Source organism: Heterocephalus glaber, unplaced genomic scaffold, assembly GCF_053883595.1.
Source record: "Heterocephalus glaber isolate CG9 unplaced genomic scaffold, H.glaber_assembly_v1.0 deba00001175, whole genome shotgun sequence".
NCBI classification, from domain to species: domain Eukaryota; kingdom Metazoa; phylum Chordata; class Mammalia; order Rodentia; family Bathyergidae; genus Heterocephalus; species Heterocephalus glaber.
The window spans coordinates 1280069-1300187 of NW_028258207.1; the positions used below are offsets into that span (position 1 = coordinate 1280069).

The window sequence follows — 20119 nt, forward strand, 5'->3', positions numbered from 1 at the left end:
CACTTCACGCAGGAAGACGCCAGCTTTATTCATGGTTGTGGGGCTCCGAGAAAGAAGATGTGAACCCCAGCCTTGTGGCAGAAACCTGAGGGCAGCAGTTCCTTCTCTCTAGAAAAGCCTCCTGCTCCATGTTGCAAACACAGATGTCCCCTCCCCACTGCCGCTCCTCCAACTCCTCCTTGGGTGACGACACTGCCATGAGCTGCGGGCCCTGCAGGCACGGTGAGGAGGGTCCCCGGTGGGGAGAACCTCATCTCATTATCCCAGTAGCAGCACTCACACAGCATATCTGCCCTCTCCTCGGGGTTCCGATGAGCACAGGCTGGCACCAAATGGTGGCTCTAAGAAGTTGGGGACAGGGCACCAATGCAGGCCACTGCTCTGCTTTCATCCACCAGTACAGAGGTGGGGATTTTGAGTATCTTTAGTTGTGTTGCCCTGGCTGCCTTCCTGTCCCAAATCAATTCAAACCATTGACCTTTCGTGGTCAGTTTGACCTTGGGGCAGAGCCAGAAGTCACCCAGTGCCAGATCCAGTGAGTAAGGTGGGTGAGGACACAGTGTCGTGTTTTTATGAGCTGCCTTTGTACTGGATGGCGCTGGGCAGCAACATTCACTGTGTGTTTTTTTAATCACAACTTGTATAAGACACTCAGGAAAGAGGACTTCCAGAACTGTGTCAGAAAGTGGCAAGAACAACAGAATAAGTGCTTGAAGCAAAGCTGGGGAGGGATTTGAAGAGGATGCATGGCAATGTGTCTTGTACCATAGTAAAATTTTAAACACTGATCATTCACAATATGCTTTGATCATATATTCTGCTGTCATAGTAAGAAAGTAGCCACAGAGAATACTTCAACAAATGTATGTGGCTGTGTATCAGTAAAACTTTATTTATAAAGCAGGCAGTAGGCTAGATTTGGCCTGTGGCCAGCTGCAGTTTGTCGCTCCCTGCTTCAGATTCTAAGTGCTACATCAGATACGCTAAAAACCTCTCATCTGCCAGGCTCCACCCGGCAGTGTGTCCCTAGCACTGTCTTCGGTGTTTCACAACACTCTCTGGCATCATTCTACCTAGACTCCTCTATGTTTTGTGCAGGAGGACACTGGCATTGGAGACAGCCAGGGCTAGGCTGGAATGTGGGCCCAGGCCTGGTCTCTGGAGTCTGTGGCCACGTCATGCTCCTGTTATTTCCTGCTAATGAAAATTCTCTCCGCTAACTCAGCCTGTGAGACTGTGAGCCACATTTCGGACATTCCTGGAACAGAGGAGGGAAGAGGCCGGGAGAGCCCCGGAGTGGGAGCGGGGCTGACACAAACATCGCCTCATTTAACACATTTCCTGCAGAGGAGCACTCAGCTGAAACCGTGGGCGGGAAAGGAAGCCAGGGACAATCAGAGGAAAAGGGACAGGCGCGAGGCTCTGTGCTCCTAGGCCTCCACAGCAGAAGACCCTAATTATAGCGTCTCCTCCCGGGCCTGGGAACCGGCGCAGGAAGTTAAACGCGCCAAGCCCGCTCACAGGTTCCAGCGGGAGCCCCTGTCTGTGGTCTTGCTTAGTCCCCAGTCTGTGTGATATGTGACACGGGGACCCTTTTCCCAACAGTGCTGGGGGCTCAGGAGTCGGGGGGATGGCATGGGCCCTACTCTGCAAAGGCAAAGCTGAGGCTTGAGTGACATCTCTGTCCCCAGCCCGGGCGGCTCCCAGAGGGCTGCCACAGGGCTGCTCCAGCTGGCTGGGCCACAGCAGCCTGGCCCTTGTGAGCATGCACAGTCCCAGTGTCCCTCTCCTGTCTCTGGGCGCAGCTGCAGAGCATGCAGGAATGGAGGGCTGAGGCCTACAGGGAGGGTGGGCTTCGGACCCGCTTTCTGGGAGGACTGTGTGGCACACAGCAGCTAGGGTCCTGGCCCTGCTGCACAAGGAGAATAGCAGGAAGCTTCCCACAGGGTGGTCACGAAGGTGGAATGGGGAGGTAAGTGAACGCAGGGCAGAGTATGTGGCTCATTCGTGAGGCCCCATCCAGGGTGATCCTAAGGGACACAGGGTAGTGCTCAGCAGGGTGACAGTGTGGCCTGGTGCTTGCAGCCTGAGCCCCATGGCATCAAACAGGTGCTCTGGCCCTGTGGGTCACTGACATCTGACTAAGGGAGCCTCTTGCTGTCCTGGCATGAGGTTCTTTCTGTAAGAAGGAAGGAGCAGATGGCAGCCATGCCCACAGGCTCTGCCCAGGACCATATGGAAAGTCTAGGCACAAGATGGATTGCAGAAGCTGCTTAGCGAAGCCATTCTTACTCTCTGCTTAGGGTTGTGGCACACGGGTTGCCTGCAGAGGGAAGGAGGAGCGGGAAGGAAGGGAGGGAAGCAGTGGCTCAGGCCCCCAAAGGGTCTGTTTCCACCCCTGCAGCACCAGCCCTGGCTGCTCCGTGCTGGACAGAGGGGCAGGGCTGGGGTGGGCAGCCAGAGGGCCTTCAGAACACGTTCTGATTTCATTTGCTCTTTTCAAAAATGCATTCATTAGCCGGGTGTAGTGGGGCATGCCTGTGATCCCAGCATTCTGGGAGACTGAGGCAGGAAGATCACAAGTTTGAGCCCAGCCCAGGTAACCTGGCAAGTTGGCAACTTGGTAAGACCCTGTCTCTAAAGAAAAAAAGAAAGGGCTGGGGGTGTAGTTCAGTGCAAAGGCCCTGGGATCGGTTCCCAGTACTGCTAAACACACAAATAAATTAATTAATTTAAAAAAACTTACGCACTGATTCTGCAACTGACCATGTGTCCACCAGGCCCTGCGCTCAGGACGATGCCAGGGCTGCGCACCAGAGAAGCAATTCCAAGGAGAATCTTGTGACCAGAGGAGAATGTGAACATCTGGGTGCCCAGGGGAGGGACGGGCACCTTCCTTCCCCAGAGGCCAAGCTGGGCCAGGTGCCCGGGAGGGTGGTGCGGGGCCCCACATGGCAGGGTGGGCCCAGAGGGAGTGCTGTGCTCCGACCCAGCCCTGCAGGGGCAGAAGCAGAAGCCGCAGCAGTTGAGTCGCTGTCCAGGGTGGGTAGGAGGTGTGGGGCCTCGGAGAGGAAAGAGGGCTGGGTTTGGGATCTAACAGGACGCGGTGCTGGGCAGAGCCAGGGAGCAGAGGATGGAGAGATGCAGGGACAAAGCCCAGTCCACTCGGTGGATGACAGTGACTCGCTGAGGGAGCCCAGTGCCGCATGGAGGGCGGTGACATTTCCAAGCACATCAGCAGGACAGAGGTGGCTTGGGTGAGTCTGGGCTGCTTGCCCAGGGCAGCGAGACCTCTGAGCCTCAGCGAGCACGGCGGGGCAGCGACTTCACACAGGTGCTCCGTCTAGACGGCCCTCATCTGCTGTCCTCTTTCCTCCGGCTAAACCGGGTTATCGGAGCCAGCTCTGCGTGGGGCCCCACTGCTGTTTCTCCACGCTGCACACGCCTGCCACAGTCACTGTGAGTCAGAGGCGGAGGCTGGGCGATGTGGGCCTGGCCCAGGCCTGTCTGGGCCTCGCTGTCTGCATCCCTAGCTGCTGGTGGTCTAGGATCGTTGCAGGTCGTGGGAACATGGAGAGAGTGCGCCGTGCCCCAGGACAGCCTAAAGCGTCACCTGCTGTTCCCTATGCCTATGCCGACACTCAGCCGTCTGTGTCATTAGAGTCTCGGATGGAATTCTGCGTTTCCCGGTCCCTTTTCATGGCCCCTGTCCCGAGGGCTGGATCCGACCGTGGCAGACAGCCTCGAGGGCCCGCAGCTTCCTCTGGCCCAGCATCTCGCTTCACCAAGCCTTGGGGCTTCCGAGGGGAAGCAGCGCTTTCCCGGTGCAGACATGCGCAGTGACATCCTGTGCAGGAGCTGTGTGACATCAGGGCGCCATCAGGGTGGGTGCAGGCGGGGAGGATGCGGGGCAGGGCAGGGGCTGTGCTTGTGGGCGCTCGAGGCTTGTGCTGTTTCCCTTCACCCAGACACGGACAGGAAGAGCAGGCTGCCTCCCTGTCATCTGCGTCCTCAGCGGGCGGCCCGGCCTGGGGAAGGAAGCGCCGGAGCCTGCCCTCTGCACCCTCATGTCTGCCGGCTGCAGGCTGGAGAAAGGGCGCTGCCCTGGCTGAGCAGGTGTCAGCTTCCCGGACACTGGCGCTGTCTCTGCTGCTGCAGGGTCTCTGCCTCCATTTCCTGTCTCTTCTCCTGGCCGCCTGCTGGCCTGACTCAGGAGACCTCGCCAAGCCACGTGGCGGCGCGAGTCACTCACGCGCGCTCTCTCAAGAGAGTGGCAAGAGTCAGTGCCTGGGCGGGTGCCTGGCCGCGCAGGCATGCCCCGGTGTCCGTGCCCGGCGACGCGTCCCTGGCACCTGTGCCACAAGTCACTTTCTCTCCCAGCGCCCGCTGCCCTCCTCGCTGCCCTCCTCTCTCCCCTTGCCTCTTTCTCCCTCCTTCCTGCAAATATTCGCCATGTCAGGGGCGGGGCGTGGAAGGAGCGCGGTCCGGTCCTCAGCAGGCTGCAGACGGATGCGGGTGGCCCGGCCAGCGAAGACCGGAAGCGGCGCACCGGCCTCCCCTCTCTGACCGCTGCCGCCCACTCGCTCAGCCCACCTCCGACTCCCCTGTGGACCCGCCGACAGTGGCCTCCTCACTAGCGAAGGAAGCCTCCGAGGGCCTCTGCCTCCGAGCCTCCATGCCAGAAGCATCCAGCGGCCACAGCTGGCAGCGTGGGTGGCAAACACAGCCGGGCCGGGTCCTCGGGACAGACCATTCAGGAGGGCGCCTGTGCCCTTGCCGAGGCCCCAGCAGGACGGAGCCTGCGGCGATCCTGGAGATGCTCAGGTGCGGACTCTCCTCCCCAGCTCGCTCCCCTTCCATCACCCCGTGTCCTCGGGTCTCCGGGAACACCTCCGCCCCAGCGCTGAGTCCTGGGCTCTGACTGTGAGGTGAGGGAACCCTAACCGAGGTGGGTGTGTTATTCATATTTACAGATCGGAAGTGAGAGGCGTTGCAGGTCTGCCACCAGCCTCCTTAGAACGATGTCTCCTACCTTTTGGAAATGACACTTATACCTAATCAGGAGGAAAGAAAAGTTCCAAAAATGGCTTTGAAAGCCCTCTGACCCACAGGAAATGGCTCTTGTCAAGTCGGCTGCTCACAGGGTAACACAGGGCGCTCGGGGGGCCTGGGCCGAGGGCATTGGCAGGGCAAGTCCATTTAGCAAGTGGGAAGGAGTTCTAGGTTAACTCGGGGAAAGCTCCTTTGTATTACTTTCCCTAGTCAGAATGGTTACTTGAACAAAACCCTTGGTGCTAGGAGGACAAATGGCTAAGGAAAGATTGGCACAATGAGGCCACCTGTGAACCTAAAAACTTAGGAAATAATTTTACATTCATAAAAGCATATTGAATCAGGAAAATAACAGTGGGATTTTATATTTTAAAAATTAGAAAGTTAATAGACAATGTGGTGCTGTCTTTATTCTCAAGACAGTGTGCTAAGGTAGTGTCAGGAAGGACAAAGATATTGTGGCTGTTAATTATGAGATGTCCACCTAACCTAAGTGGGAAACCACCTCAAAGATGATCAAAGCTCTGGGCGTGTCTGCAGATGATCGACAGGTAGCCCACAAACTGAGAGGCAGGTCCCACCCCAGATGTGGGTGGCCCCAGCCAGTAGGCTTGCAGCCTGGATGGAATAAACAGGGAAAGAAGGAAGTCTGCCTTGCTTCTTCACAGGGGCACTTTTTAATCTTTGCCCTTGGACATTCGTCTCCAGTTTCTCCAGGCTGCCAGGACAGACTTTCTTCAGCTTTGTGACATAGACTTACACTGGATTCTGCAGTGAGCTCCAAGCCTTTTACCTGTGATAGGATCCTCCAGCTCTCCGGAGTGGACGCAGCCATTCTGCCTTCTTCACCTCTGACTGCAGGCAGCCATAGTGAGCCTTGCTAATAAATCATATCTGTATACATATTGTAATCTGTTCCTCTAGTGAACCCCAACCGATACAGGTATTTTGGTTCTTTCAAAATTTGGGTCATTCTTAAGATTCTGTTTATCTTTTGAGAAACTTTCGAAATTCTTCTAACTGTAGAAAATAAATCCTCCAGAGAGTAAGAGTCTCATATATTGGTAAGGTGTGGTGCTTCCCACCCAAATACTCGAGACTTTTTCTCTCTTTATTGTAGGAGCAGACAACACGCTGAACACACTCTGTGTGAGGATACCAGGCTGGATCCCTACCATATTCAGTACATGCAGTCAGCAGGCCAGCTGGGTCAGGTCGGTGAGAAACACCATGACATCACGGCCCACAGCAGAGTACACAGGCAGGGAAGGTGAGAGGACACGTACCTATGCTGACAAGAAGCAAGAGCTCAAGTAAATGGCCTCCCTTTCCACTTCAAGAAACCAGGAAAAGAAGAACAAACTAAGTCTAAAGTCAGGAGAAGGGAGGAAATGGTGCATATTAGGGTAGAAGTAAATCAAGTAGAAAATAGAAAGTTGAAAAAATCAATAACATTCAGTGTTGGTTTTTTTGGAAAAGACTAACTAAAAAAAAGAAACTTAGAAATAAAATAAAAAAGGAGACATTACAATATATGCCTCATAAATAAAAAGGATCATATGATGAGCAGTTATAACAAATTGGATAATCAAGGAGAAATAGAAAACTCCTAAACTCTCATGACTTACCAAAACTGAATCAAGAAGAAGTATAAGACACAACTAGACCAATAACAGAAGATGGAATCAGCAATGAAAAAAATCCCAGGAAAGAAAAACCCAGGAATAGATAGTTCCATGTGCAAATTCTACAATTCAAAGAATTAGTACCAGACCTTCTCCAACTCTTCCAAAAAATAGAAGAGAAAACACTTCCAAATTCATTTTATCAAGCCAGCATCACTCTGATGCCAAAATTACAGACATCACCCCTGGCACCCTTGCTATGGTTTAGATCTGGGGTGCCCCGAAGCCTCGTGTGTGGAAGGTGACTGGACCATGGGCACCATCCTTATCAATGGGTCAGCTGACCTGCTGGCAGGAGACAGGGCCTGGATGGAGGCGTCTCCCTCCCCAGCTCCTCCCTTCTCTCCATGCTGCCTGACTGCCATGACGACGGGAGCGGCTTCTCTCCACAGGCCCTTCCTGCCTTGGATCCTGTCACCCGTGCACGCTCTGAGACCTCTGACACTGTGAGGAGTAAAAACCTATCCTCCTCAAAGTTGCAGGTGTCAGGTATTGTGATTGTGTCCCAGCACTGAGAAAGTGACTAAGTCAAAGTGACCAGGGAGAGAGGGAAAACAGAGACAGACAGACGGACCAACACCAACATCCTGGATGAACACAGAGGCAATAACCTCCAATAAAGTACTATAAGGCACGTCTAACCATACACTAAAATAATATGCATCTCGACCAAGTGAGATTTATCCATGGAAGGAAAGGGTGGTTCAACACATGCAGGTCAACCCACAGAATTCCCTACCTTAACAGAATGAAAGATGAAAACAGGACATCTCAGTAGATGCAGAAAAAGCATTTGACAAAATAGTGTCACGAATGGCAAGATTTCCTTCTTTTTAAATGAATGACATTACCTTGCATATATGTCTATTTATATTATATAGAAATGTAATATACATTATGCACAAATAAATACACATGCCTATACACACACGTAGATGCACACAGATACAGTCGCAAAGCAGCACATATTTTAGGACCCCATTTATGTGCTTTTGGAAATGCAAGGCTGTGAGCCATCAGATGGACTAGAGGTTGCCCAGGCTGAGTGTGGAGAATGGGGAGCCAAAGGCTAAGGCACACAGGCTGGGTTGCTTTCCTTTCCTTCCTTTCTTTCCTTCCTTCTTTCCTTTCATCTTTCTTTTTGAGGGAATGCAAATATTCCAAAACTGAAGAGGTTGGCACACAATTTTGTAGCTATACCGAAGGTGGTTGAATTGTATACTTTAAATGGGTGAATTGTGTGATATATAAATTATATCTCAACCTACTGGATGTGGTGGTGCACACCTGTAATCCCAGCACTTGAGAGGCTGAGGCAGGAGGATCACTGTGAATTTGAGGCCAACCTGGGCTACATAGGGAGTTCAAGGCCAGCCTAGACTACATAGCAAGACCCTGCCTCGAAACAAACAAACAAACAATAAATATAGAAGTAACATCTCAGTATATCAGCTTAAAAAATGAATAGCACCTTAGGGACATGGAGGACTATGACAAAGAATCCAATAGTTGCATCCTTGAAGTTTGAGAAGGAGAGGAGAACAAGGAAAAGAAGCTGCTATGTTTAAGAAAGGCACTAAAGGCATACATTCAAAAATGCTATAGATAATTTGAAATGGAATTCTAAAAGAGCGTAAGCCACAGTAAGACAAGAATAAAAAAGAAATAAAATCAGAGAAAATAAACAGAAAACAAAAATGAAAAAATTCATTTAAGTCTTAACAAATTAACAGTTATGTTAAATGTAAATGAACCAACCAAGTGTTGGAGATTGCAGAATAGACTTCTAAAAAATGACCCAATGTATGCTATCTACCAGAAACTCACTCTAACTCTGAGAATATAGGCAGCTGAAAATGAATGATGGAAATAATATATCACATAAACATTAATAAAAAGTCAAGAGTAGTTATATTAACATCAGAAAGAGTAGATTTCAGAGCAAAGAAAATTATTATTGGTGCTCTGAGACAAGTTCTCGCTAAATACTCCAAGGTTAGTCTTGGACTCTCTGTGTACCCCAAGCTGGGCTTGAACTCATGATCTCCATACAAAGAAAATTGTGGACTGAGAACAAGTCAAATTTAAATGTATATGCCTCAAAAAACTGAACTATAAAATGTGTGAAACAGAATTGAAACAACTAAAAGAGTAAGACAAATCCACAAATAGCGCTGAGACTTCAATCTCCCTCTTTCAACAGAGATAGAATAATTAGACAGAAAATCAGAAGGGATAGAGAAGAACTCAACATCACCATCAACCAAGAGCAACTAATTGACATTTATAAAACATTCTGTCCACTGACAGCAAGATGGCCATTATACACAAGTGCCCAGGAGCCATAAACCAAAATAGAACAAATCGTGGGTCATAAAGTAGACCTCAACACACCTTTTAAAAAATCAAACAATACAGAGTTTGTTCTGTTATCTCAATGGAAACATATTACCAATCAGTAGCAAAAATAACTGGAAAACTCCAAACACTTGAAAATTAAACAACAAACCCCTAAATAAATAATCCTCAAGCCAATGAGGGAGGGTCAAAGGAAGTAAAAAATACATTGAACTGAGTGAAAATAAAAACAGACCATATCAGAACTTACAGCTAAAGTTAGGCTGAGAGGAAAATTAATGGCATTAGATGCTCATATTGGGAAAGTCTAAATTCCCACATTAGGAAATGAAAAAGAGGAGCAAAATAAACTTTAAGCAAACAGAAGGAAGGAAATGAGAGCAGAAATCAAAAGTGGAAAAGCAATAGAGAAAAGTCAATAAAACAAAAATTTGTTTCTTTGTTAAGATCAATAAAAACAATAAACCTCTAACAAGATAAACAAAGGGTGAAAGATGGAAGACACTAATTCTTAACACCAGGAATGCAACAAGTGATATCATGCTGCAGACCCTGTAGAAATAGAAAGAATAACAAAGAAACACTCTGAACAAATCTACACAGATAAGTTTAACAACTTAGATAAAACAGATTTCTTTAAAAAACTTCAAATCATTACAATTCACCTAATATGAAATAGATTATTTGAATACCCCTATAATAGTTACAAAATTGAATTTATATTAAAAACCCCCAAAGGAAAAAAAAATGGAAACAAAATCTATGTAAATAGGGAAGGGTGGAGGGGGTGAAGGGCGCACAAGTAATGGGGAAAAAAATAAGAACTAAGATACATCATGTACAGGTGCAAGCACCCAATGATAAATGTAAACGTATTATACACCTAAAATGTACCAATAAAATAATTTTTTAAAAAAACTCCCAAGGAAGAAATCTCCATGCCCAGACTGATTCTCTGGAGAATGCTCCCAAATGTTTAAAGAATTAATAATAATTCTCCTCCACAATCTCTTTCAGAAAGTAGAAGAGAAGTGAATACTTTCCCACTTATTTTATGGAGCCAGTATTACCTTCATACCAAAACCAGACAAAGACAGTGCTGGCAAAATAAAAATGCAGACCCTCATGAATATAGGTGGGAAAATATAATACATATTACTCACAATATATATATTGTGAGTAACATGTATTATATACACTCCTATCTATACATACGTACATACACATATGTACAGTCCCAAACCAGGTCAAGTGAGATTGATTCCAGAGATCACAGGCTGCTTCATTGAAAGGTCAAAGAAATATAATCATAGGATCATATCAATAGATGCAGAAAAGGCATTTGATAATATTCAGGGCCTATTGTCATAATGACTTAGAAAACTAGGATTAGTGGGGAACTTCCTCAATTTAAGAACTGCTGAACTGCAGCTAACATTGTGTGTATCAGAGCAAGACTGAAAGATTTTCCTGGAAGATGTCACACAGCAAAGATTCCCATACTCACCACAGTTCTGGAAGTTCCGGCCAGTGCAATAAGACAAGAAAAGGGAATGAAGGGCATACAAATGGGAGAGAAGGAAATAAGACAGTCCCCACTTAAATAATCACATGTGCCAGACATTTGCTGATATTTTCCTAAAGTGTCCCCCAAAAGTGTCAGAGGTGGGGTTTCTGGGAGGTGACTGAATCAGGAGGACACTGACATCATTGAGGGGTGGACCCATGGGAGTCTCCAGCTGAATGGGCCACAGGAGGCCAGCCCTTTGTTGGCAGCAGACCCCGGGTGTGTGGAAGGGTGGGTCTCCTCTCTGCCTGCCCCCTCTTGCTGTGCTTCCCAGCTGCTGTGGAATGAGCAGCGTGTCCCACTGCATTCCTTCACCAGGATGTTTCTGCCTTGGAGCCAGCCGACTCACCTGAAACCTCACAAACTGTGAACCAAAATAAACCTCTCCTCCCTTAACTTCTGAATGCTGGATATTTTGTCCCAACAATGAAAAGCTGACTAACACAAAAGAAAAGAAAAGTCTTCTGTAGACAAGAAATGGAATTCCCACTACATTCATTTATTTATTCACTTATTTTAGATGACTTTCGAGTGTACCAGGTGGAGGAAAGCAGATGGAACAAGCAAGCTCCCAGAATACATTTTTAGCCCACAAATCTGATATTTATTAGCAATTGAAAAAAACTGCAGTTGCTGCATAATTAAGAGCAACTACATTTATTTCACAAAATCCTTCCTCAGCAAAGTATCCATCTGCCAGCTTTTCAAGTTTTCCTCCATGCCAAAGTACGTCAGCATGGCCCTGCTGTGACATTTAAAGCTGGTGACACCTTAATAATAATGTTGATGTGCAAAAGTACCATCCATTGACATCTGGCTGGTGAGGGCAGGTGGGAGTCGCCCCCTCTTCTGTGACTGCTGTGTAGGTGAGGGGCCCGTGTGGCTCCCAGAGAGCACATAGCAGGTCCAAATCAGAACTCGACTTCAGGGTGTTGGGGGTCACGTGTCTGCTGCTGTCTCCCTGTGAGACTCTGAAGACTTCAATCCTGACAGTCTACTGCAGCCCACATAATCGCGTGAACGCCTCGGAGCTGAGCATTCTTGGTCCTCTCCATTCTTGGAACACTTGCTGGCACCAGGCGCAGCTGTCCCCTGGGGGCTCACGTGAGCTGGTCATGGTAGGCGAGTCCTGAGTCTCATTTTCTCAGCGGGGCAGGGAGGTGGCCTAGGTGGATGGCTCGGCAAGACACCTGTGGCTCGGAGATGGTGGTCGTGAGACGCTATTGTTGAATTCTAAGCAAGATCTTGAAATGATTTGACTGCTGGTTTTATTCAAAGCTGTAGTCAGTCTCCAACAGAGCATGACCACTGCAGGTCTTGCTTGTAGAGTTGGCTGGAAGGACGATACTCGGGTGTGGGCCTGGGAACACAAGCGTGGGCATCACCTCGAGTTGGTGCTGAGCACTGAGGCACACAGTTGATGTGATACCGCCCTTGGGTCAACCCTTCCCATCGCTGTGGGGAAGACTGGCACCTGAGAGATGCTGGAACAGTGAAGCCTCAGGTGGAGGCTGAAGGCACCACTTCCAAACGGAGAGGGAGGGCAGCAAGGAGTTTACAAGGCAACTTCTGGAACCAATAGGCAAGTTTAGCAGGGTCACCGGATACAGGAATCTAACGCAAAGATCAGCCATACTTCTGTACACTGTATTAGCAAGGGTTACATGGAAATAAGAATTTTAAATGCAGTACTATTTACATTGCTTAAAAATATTGAAGTACTTGGTTATAAATCTAACAAAATATGTGAAGGACTTGTTTTCTGAAAATACCAAACACTGGTGAAAAAATTAAGATCTAAATAAATGAAGAGATTTATTATACTCATAAACTGAATGCCTCAGTATAATAAAGATGTAAATTTCCTCCAATTGATATATAAATTTAACTGCTAAAATGCCAACACGGCTTTTCTTAGGTATGACAAGATTATTCTAAAGTTTCTGTGGAGAGGCAATGGAACCAGAATTTTAAAAAGAAGAGGCAACTGGGGTGACTCACTCTATTCCACGAGACATGACTTGGGTGTAGTACAAAAGACTGCATGGCATTGGTGAAGGGTTGAGCATGTAGATCAACAGAGCAAAGCCGAGGGTCCAGAGGTCCCCTCAGTAAGCACAGGCAGCCAACCCTGGATGAGGGGGTAAAAGCAACTCAGTGGAGGAAAAACAGTCTTCCCAATAACATCTCCAGAGCAACTGCATACCCTTGGACAAAAATTAGTCTTATCTTAAACTTCATATACAATGCAAAGGTGAACTCAAAATCAATCATATTTTTAGATTTGAAATGTAAAACTAGAAAACTTTTAGATGATAAAGTAGGAAAAATATTTTTAGAACCCAGGTCCTGATGAAGAGTTCTTAGATATGACACCAAAAGTATGATCCATGAAAGAAAAAATTAATAAATGGACTACAACAAAAATTAAAAATGTTTTCTCTATGTAGTGCCTGCATAGAGACTATGAGGATATATTTGCAAACCATATGATTAAAAAAGGACTCCCATCTAGAATAGATGGAGAGCTCTCAGCTGCCAGTAGTAAAAAGAAATCTGATCAGAAAGGGGGGAAAGACATTTCATCCTAGAGAACGTACACATGATGGGGAATATGTGCATGTTCTCAGCACTACTCATTAGGGAAACGCATGTCACAAACATGGGCTTATCGCTATACAGATATTTAAGTGGCTGAAATACCAAGTAGTGACAAACCAAAGCCCAGCAAAGATCTGGAGAAAACGAACCTCACACCGTGCTCGTAGGCGTCTAAAAGCTGCTGTCACTCTGGGAAATAATTTGGCTGTGTCTCTAAACATCGAACATACACTTACCACATCATCCAGAAACTGCATTCCCAGACATCGAAAACTAATCTCCGGGGTCAGGGATGGAATTCGGTGCCTTGGCAGCGTTTGTCCACCTGGAGTAAGTGTCAGGGCCTCAAGATCGAGCACCTCTGTTCCTCTGTCCTCAACAGCTTGGAAGTGTTTGTTCTCCAGGGGTCCAAAGGTCAGCGGCTGGGCTGCCTGGCAGGGCCACACCTGTCCTGCACACGGGGCTGTACTTGAGGAAATTCCCCACGGAGAAGAACAGTTTCCAGTTGAGCAAGAACAAAAAGGAGTGGGGTGTGGCTGGGTCCATTGAGCGCCTGCCCCAAGTGGACAAGGCCCTGCCAGCTGCCCAGTCACTGGCCACATCCTCTTCCCAGGACCTCGCTGTCTGGTAGGTGCTCAGTGCCCAGACAGGAACCCCATGATCCCTGAAGGCACACCTCAGTGTCTCACACACTCAGGGTGGGGCTCGAGACTGCAGGAGGGGGAGACTCCCGCCGGGCTGCACTGGCTCGAGGGTGCATGTCCTTTAGGGTCTTGAGGGATAGGAGAACAAGCTGAGATTTGCTTAGCCTGGTTCTCTGGATGCCTGAGTTCTCAGCTCAACCCAGTACCCCTGGAAGCCCTTGCCAGGCTCTGGGGACAGAGGTGAATACACCACTGTCCCTTCATGGGGGTGTTGGGGAAAACAGACATCAAACAAATAAGCAGAAACATGTGGGAACCCACGCCTTCTGGGACTCGGAGCAGAGCACTAAGCCAGGAAGGACTGAGGTGGCCAGGAAGGGCCCTCACGAGGTATCCCTGCAGCCGAGAGGGACGGCAGTGACACAGAAAGGCAGACACGAGCCCAGCCACAGTCCTCGAGGGGAGGAGCGGCTCTGGGGCCAGGAGGGCCTGGTGGCTGGTGAGGGCTGCCCAGGCCAGGCTGAGCAGGGCCGCTGTGTGCAGGACACAACCTGCTGCTACCAGACCTGAGCCACATTCACGGTCCAGAGTCATAGTCGAGCCCTGCCCTTAAGGAGTTTCCAGGCCACAGATGGAAAGCAAGGGATCCCTCCAGGGAACGTGCTGTTTTCAGGCCATGGGAGAGTGAGCTAGCGCTGGCAGCCCGGAAATACCACCAGAAGGCGCCCGCGTCCACAGCTGTTCCGCATTACTGGGGTCCGAAGGTCCAGCCTTAAATGTCTCATTTTCTTCCTCTCCTAATATCTTCACTTTAAAATAGAGGGGGAACCACCCTGCAAAACAGTCTTGTTTACTTTATCCAAGATTAAAGAGCCTGGACCGACTTGGACAGTCTAGATGGATTTTTAAGTGCTTTATGGACAAGCGCCCCTAATTGCTAACGTGCTAGGCTGAGCTTCCATTGCTGTGCACAGGGCTGGCGGCGCCTGGCTTTGCTTATTTCCTCTCCTTGTTAGAGGTCAAAAGCTAAGTCCCAGATTAGAAGACGTTAATTTCTGAAGCCATGGGTCAAAACACGTTCTCTGGAGCTACCCACGCCACACACGGTGGCCTCAGGTTCTCCTGCGAGGGCCGGGCCAGGGCGGTCCATTCTCCAGCACAGGTGCCTCGAGAAAGGAAGGAGGCTGAGCTGGCACCTGGACCTCCACTCTCCCTTTCACTGCTGAGAGCAGCCTGGGATGGCGGGAAGAGCCCAGGATGCAGAGGGCCAGCCAGTTCTCTCCTGGAGCCGTACTGTGACTCCATGCAGGACACTTACCCTTTCCTAAACTTTGTATTTGATGGTACTGGGATTGGACCCAGGGCCTTTGCTCTGAGTTTTATCCTAGCCTTTTAAAATTCATTGTTAAATTTATTTTTTATTTTGAGATCAGGTCTGGATTAGTCACCAAATTGCCCAGGCTGGTCTTGAACTTGCTCAGCCTCTCAGACTGCTGGGGTTAGAAGCATGTGGCTTCACCCGTGCTGACAGTTTACCCCTGTAAGTCTCAGTTTTCCCACTTGTGAGGTTGGGACAGAAATACCGCCTCACCGGTGGCTTTGGGATCAAAGTGAAAGTGGGTGAAATGTGAGGCCACTCCAACTCTTCGGACTCTGCAGAATCTCGTGAAATAGCCCTTCCCTAAAAGAAGCAAATCCTGAATGGTTTGCAGAAACTGTCCTCACCATGGCAACAGAAATTATTTTCAGTGTGCTCAAAGAATGGTGAATGCTTAAATTTAAAAAACAAAGACTTATAACAGTGAAAGTCACATGGCCATGAATCCTCCTTGGAATCCTCCCTGTCACTTGAGCGCGCTCATCCCGCCGTCCTGGTCACTGTCTGCAGCCGCTCTGGAGCCCTCTTTCTGAGCATCTTTAGTTGCGCTGTCCCGGCTGCCTCCATGTCCTCTCTCAATTCAAAAAGTTTCCCTTTCCTGCTCATTTTGACTTTGGGGAGGAGCCAGAAGTCTCCTGATGCCAGATCTGGTGAACAAGGTGGAGGAGGACACAGTGTTGTGTTTTAGGAGCTGCCTCTCTGTTGGATGGTGCTCAGTAGCAGCAGGCACTGCATTTTTGATTTACCTCATAAAGGCATCCAGGTGCACTTAGGGAATTTTCCAGGGACAGAGAAGCATTTCTTAACATTTCTTAACACTCTTCTTGTGACTATGAGTGCAGTATTCTTGGGACAGAGCGGTTCACATGACTTTGTTGGAATGGGTCATCTTTTCAGCGGATCATTTGTCAAAGACTTGTGTGGCTTCCTGTTGCTCTTCAGACCTGTGCAGGAAGAGCCCAGCTGGCCTAGCCTTCATAGACCCACAGAACGGCTGTGGGATGCAAGCACCCAGGCAGTGGGCCTGGAGAGAAGCAAGGCCTGCTCTAAAACCCTGCAGGGACACCACAGGTGGCAAAGCCACTGACGGAAAGAATCCCTCCAGGCCCTGTGCTGTGTGTCACATAGGCCAAGGAGGTGGCTGCCCTTGGGAGGCACTCAAGATCTGGTAGAGAGGCAGAGGACAACTCCAAACCCAAAGCGGGCGTGGTGAGGGCAGCCAGAGACCCACTGCAACAAGCCTCCCTTGCAACAGACTCTGGGTGGGTCCTGCACCTGAACAGTTCGCAGGCGACTAGCATGATGGCAGGGCTAGGGGACACAGCACTCACCGACCGCGGCCATCCTTCCTGTCCCTGCTTCATGCCTGAGTTCTTCCTGTTGGCGGGCCGCACTGCCTGTGCTGCACTGACCGTGGTGCCCCTTCCCTGCCTGCCGCTCCTGTAGTCTCTGTCTCTCCAGCTGAGGTGTGGACAGCTGGGGGCAGCAGTCTGGTTGTGACAGCCTGAGGGCACGGGGCGGGCCCTCAGCTTCCTGAGCTCTGGGTTCCAGGTCTCAGGATCCAAGAAGCACTGGTGTTTTTGTTTTCTGCTTTTGTTGGTGCCTCTCTCTACAACTGTGTGTATGAGAGCCCTCTCCTGCTTGCTGACTCAGCTGGCCACGTTTGGATGGTTCTGGGCAAAAGCTTTTGGTCTGCGCCAACATCTAGCAGCTCTTTGGATCAGGTCCTTCTATTCATGCTCAGCTCTGGGCAGAGTGATGCCTGGGAAGAGTCAGGTGAGAAAGAGGATTATAGCAGCAGAGACAAGATCTAGTTTCCAGAAACCATTAGGCCTGACTCACCCTCCTTATCTTTCCTCTAAGATCTCATTTAATTTCATTTTCATGCATTTACTGAGCTTTAAATCAAGCAAAGAGCCACGTGAGATACCTAGCACTGTCACCAAAGGTAGCTGCTTTTGGAGGTGGTAAGGTTCAACTAGGTTGTCAGGGTGGGGCCCTCAGTTGAGAGACGTCTGAGAGTTCTCTATCCTTGTTGTCTCTCTCTCTCTTTCTCCTTTCCTGTCTCTCCCACTCTGCACTGCCCTGTCTCTCTATGCACGGAGAAGAGGCCCCAGAAGACACGATGAGAAGGTAGCTAGCTGTCTGCACCCAGGAAGAGAGAAACCAACTCAGGAGGCACAGTGGTCTTGGGCTTCCAGCCTCCAGAGCTGGCAGAAAACACACAGATGTTGCTTAAGCTACCAGCCAGTGTTGTTGTCATGGCTGCCTGAGCAGTGAATGCACCAACATTTCTGAGAATACGTTAGCTGGTTTTTAAGATCAAGTGGAAAAACTAATATATCACTACACTGGGTGATAAGACAAAGAAAATAAAAAGATGAATGGGAAATACAAGATATCCAAAGAGTAAATTCAGGAAATCTAAAATGCAAATGATAGGATCTATAAATATGAAAGAAGAGTGGCAATTAGGGAAATCGTGGAAGAAGCCTGAGCCAACTTAATTCTTCAGATTTTAAAGACTTGCTGAATAAAAAGCAGAATAAAACAACATCAAAACCAATAGAAACAAAACCAAATCAAGCCCTAGATACCTACATTTATCCATTCTTGGGACAAAGAGACTCTTACACTCTTTGTCACAAAAGAGCTCAGATTAGGACCAGACTTCTCGCTGAACTGGGAACAGAATTATATTTCTAGCTTCCAAGGAACCCTATTGAGAAAAAAAGGCCAGCAACAAAATAAAGTAAACACAAAATTGAAGCTGAGCACATATTCAAGATAGTATTACTATGTCAAGGCAAAAGAAAACCACTTTGAAATGTGGCAAGACCAGAAAGTACACTACCCAGGTATCCTCACTCACATGAGGTCAACCAGGTGTCCCCTCATCAAACCAGATGAAAATAAAGGAAAACAGAGAGAGGATTCAGAACAGCTTCAAGGAAGAACTCTTCTTGTGCATCAACTCTACACGTGGGTAAACCCAGCTAGCACTGGCCACCATTTATTTCTCTCTTGTGACCCACCAAAATGATTCCAAATGAATTTTTGAAACGAAAAAACACAGGAGGCCAATGGGACTGGAACGAAACAGCATAAATAAGAGTTTGGTAGATGTTTGGAAGTTAAATGTGGGTGAGCGAGGTGCAGCCCATTCACCACCGCAGACCCCCAGACTCAGGAGCCCAGGATGGGCAGGCAGTGTGCAGCTGGAAGCCACTGGCCGGAAGAGGTGTCCACGTCCATGCGGCCACATGGGCAGGCAAGGCCTAGCCCGGGGAGAGGCCCGAGGAGAGGATGTGCCTGACCTGGAGAACAGGGTGTGCCAGGCCAGGCTGGTGGAGGGAAGGACTGACCAGGGGTTGGGGAGAGCTTGCACCCGAACACAGGCAGCCCTGAGCTTCCTGTGCAACCCTCCCTTCAGCAGGAGAGAAGCTGCAGGGAGAGCCCTGCAGAAGCCCAGCAGAGGCCCCGGGCTGGACAGTGATGGCAGGGCAGGTGCACCGTGGTGCTGGTGGGCCGCTTCCTACCTCGAGGTCCTGTTGGCATTGTCCACTCAGTCACGGAAGCGACACGGAGCACAAGTGACCATGGGCTGTAGTCAGCCTCCCCTGGTACCTGGTCAGGGGACAGAGTGGACTGACAGCCTGGGCACGACCTTGTGATGACAGCTCAAGTTCGTAGCGCAGGGTCCGGATCTGAGTGAGAACCGGCACCAAGAGCTCTGGGCCTGGGACAAAATGCCTTCATGAAGCGGAACCCATGGAACACCTCTGAAACTACACACATGCTGCTTTGATGCTGGATTGGCCAAGGAGAGACTCGGCAGGACAGCGGGGAGAGGGAAGGTCCTCTGGACCCAGGAAAGGGCAGCTGTGGCAAAGCCTCGGCCAGGAAGCAGCCCTGGTCACAGGAGCAGAACATGGCTCATCGGCGGGCCACTCCTGAAGCTGCAGGGAGATTTAGGACCAGGGAAATAGAACAGGCACAATAGCTGGGGGTGTTGGTGCATGCCTGTAACCCCAGCACTTGGGAGGCTGAGGCAGGAGGATTGCCACAAGTTTGAAGCCAGACTGAGCTCTACATAGTGAGTTCAAGGCCAGCCAGAACTACATAGTAAGACCCTGTCTCAAAACAAAACAAAACAAAACAAAAAAGGCTCGAGAGAATAATATGTTGTATTAAAAGCAAATCCTTTTATATTCGGTAATTTAGATATTTGTAATACTAGAATTTGGTAAATAAATGAAAATCTTGGACTCAAATTTAAAATGTGTATTCAATATTTGTTTTAGATTTGTAATTCTAGGTTGAATTAGGGTATATAGTAGTACTTTGGTTCACAAACTTAATTCACCCACGATTCTGGGGAAGATGGTGTGTTCCTGTTTGTCACTCAATGCAGAGTTGGTGAACGGAAGCAAAATTTTGCCTAATGCTTCTGCTTGAGAACCATTTTTAGAACACAAGTATTCATACACTGAAGTATTACAGTGAGATAACTTTAGATCAACATATTCATAAATACAGCATTTTAAACATATAAAAATTATTTGTGCTCAGGAGAATTTACATTTTTGAATTTAATTCAGAAAAGTGAACATTTCAAAGAAAACTGAAGCCAGGCATTATGGTGGATGCCTGTAATTTCTGTGCTCGGGAGCTGAGGCAGGAGGATCTCTGCAAGTTCAAGGCCAGCCTGAGAGACCTTGCCTCAAATGACAAGAAAAAGAAAAACAGTATATTATGCTTGTAGTTGGGTTTGAAAATTGGGGTGTCTCATAAGTTATATGTACACATGAGACCACACACCATGCAAAGACCC

At 48.6% G+C, this 20119-nt stretch overlaps 2 long non-coding RNA genes across 3 annotated transcripts; one reads left to right on the forward strand and one right to left on the reverse strand.

Annotated features, from left to right (window-relative positions):
- Positions 1–2841: 2841 nt before the first annotated feature.
- Positions 2842–5944, forward strand: LOC147828247 (uncharacterized). The gene is made up of 3 exons (XR_015451094.1): positions 2842–4824; positions 4974–5144; positions 5761–5944. It is a non-coding gene; the product is annotated as an uncharacterized LOC147828247 (long non-coding RNA).
- Positions 5945–11141: 5197 nt separating this feature from the next.
- On the reverse strand, positions 11142–18222 carry LOC101722693 (uncharacterized). Of its 2 annotated transcripts, XR_204752.3 has the most exons (4): positions 13500–18210; positions 12664–12793; positions 12137–12307; positions 11142–12022 (listed from the first exon to the last, which is right to left on the reverse strand). It is a non-coding gene; the product is annotated as an uncharacterized LOC101722693 (long non-coding RNA). The 2 variants fall into 2 exon arrangements; XR_002395374.2 differs by having other exon boundaries at positions 11142–12307; positions 13500–18222.
- Between the last annotated feature and the right edge of the window lie 1897 nt (positions 18223–20119).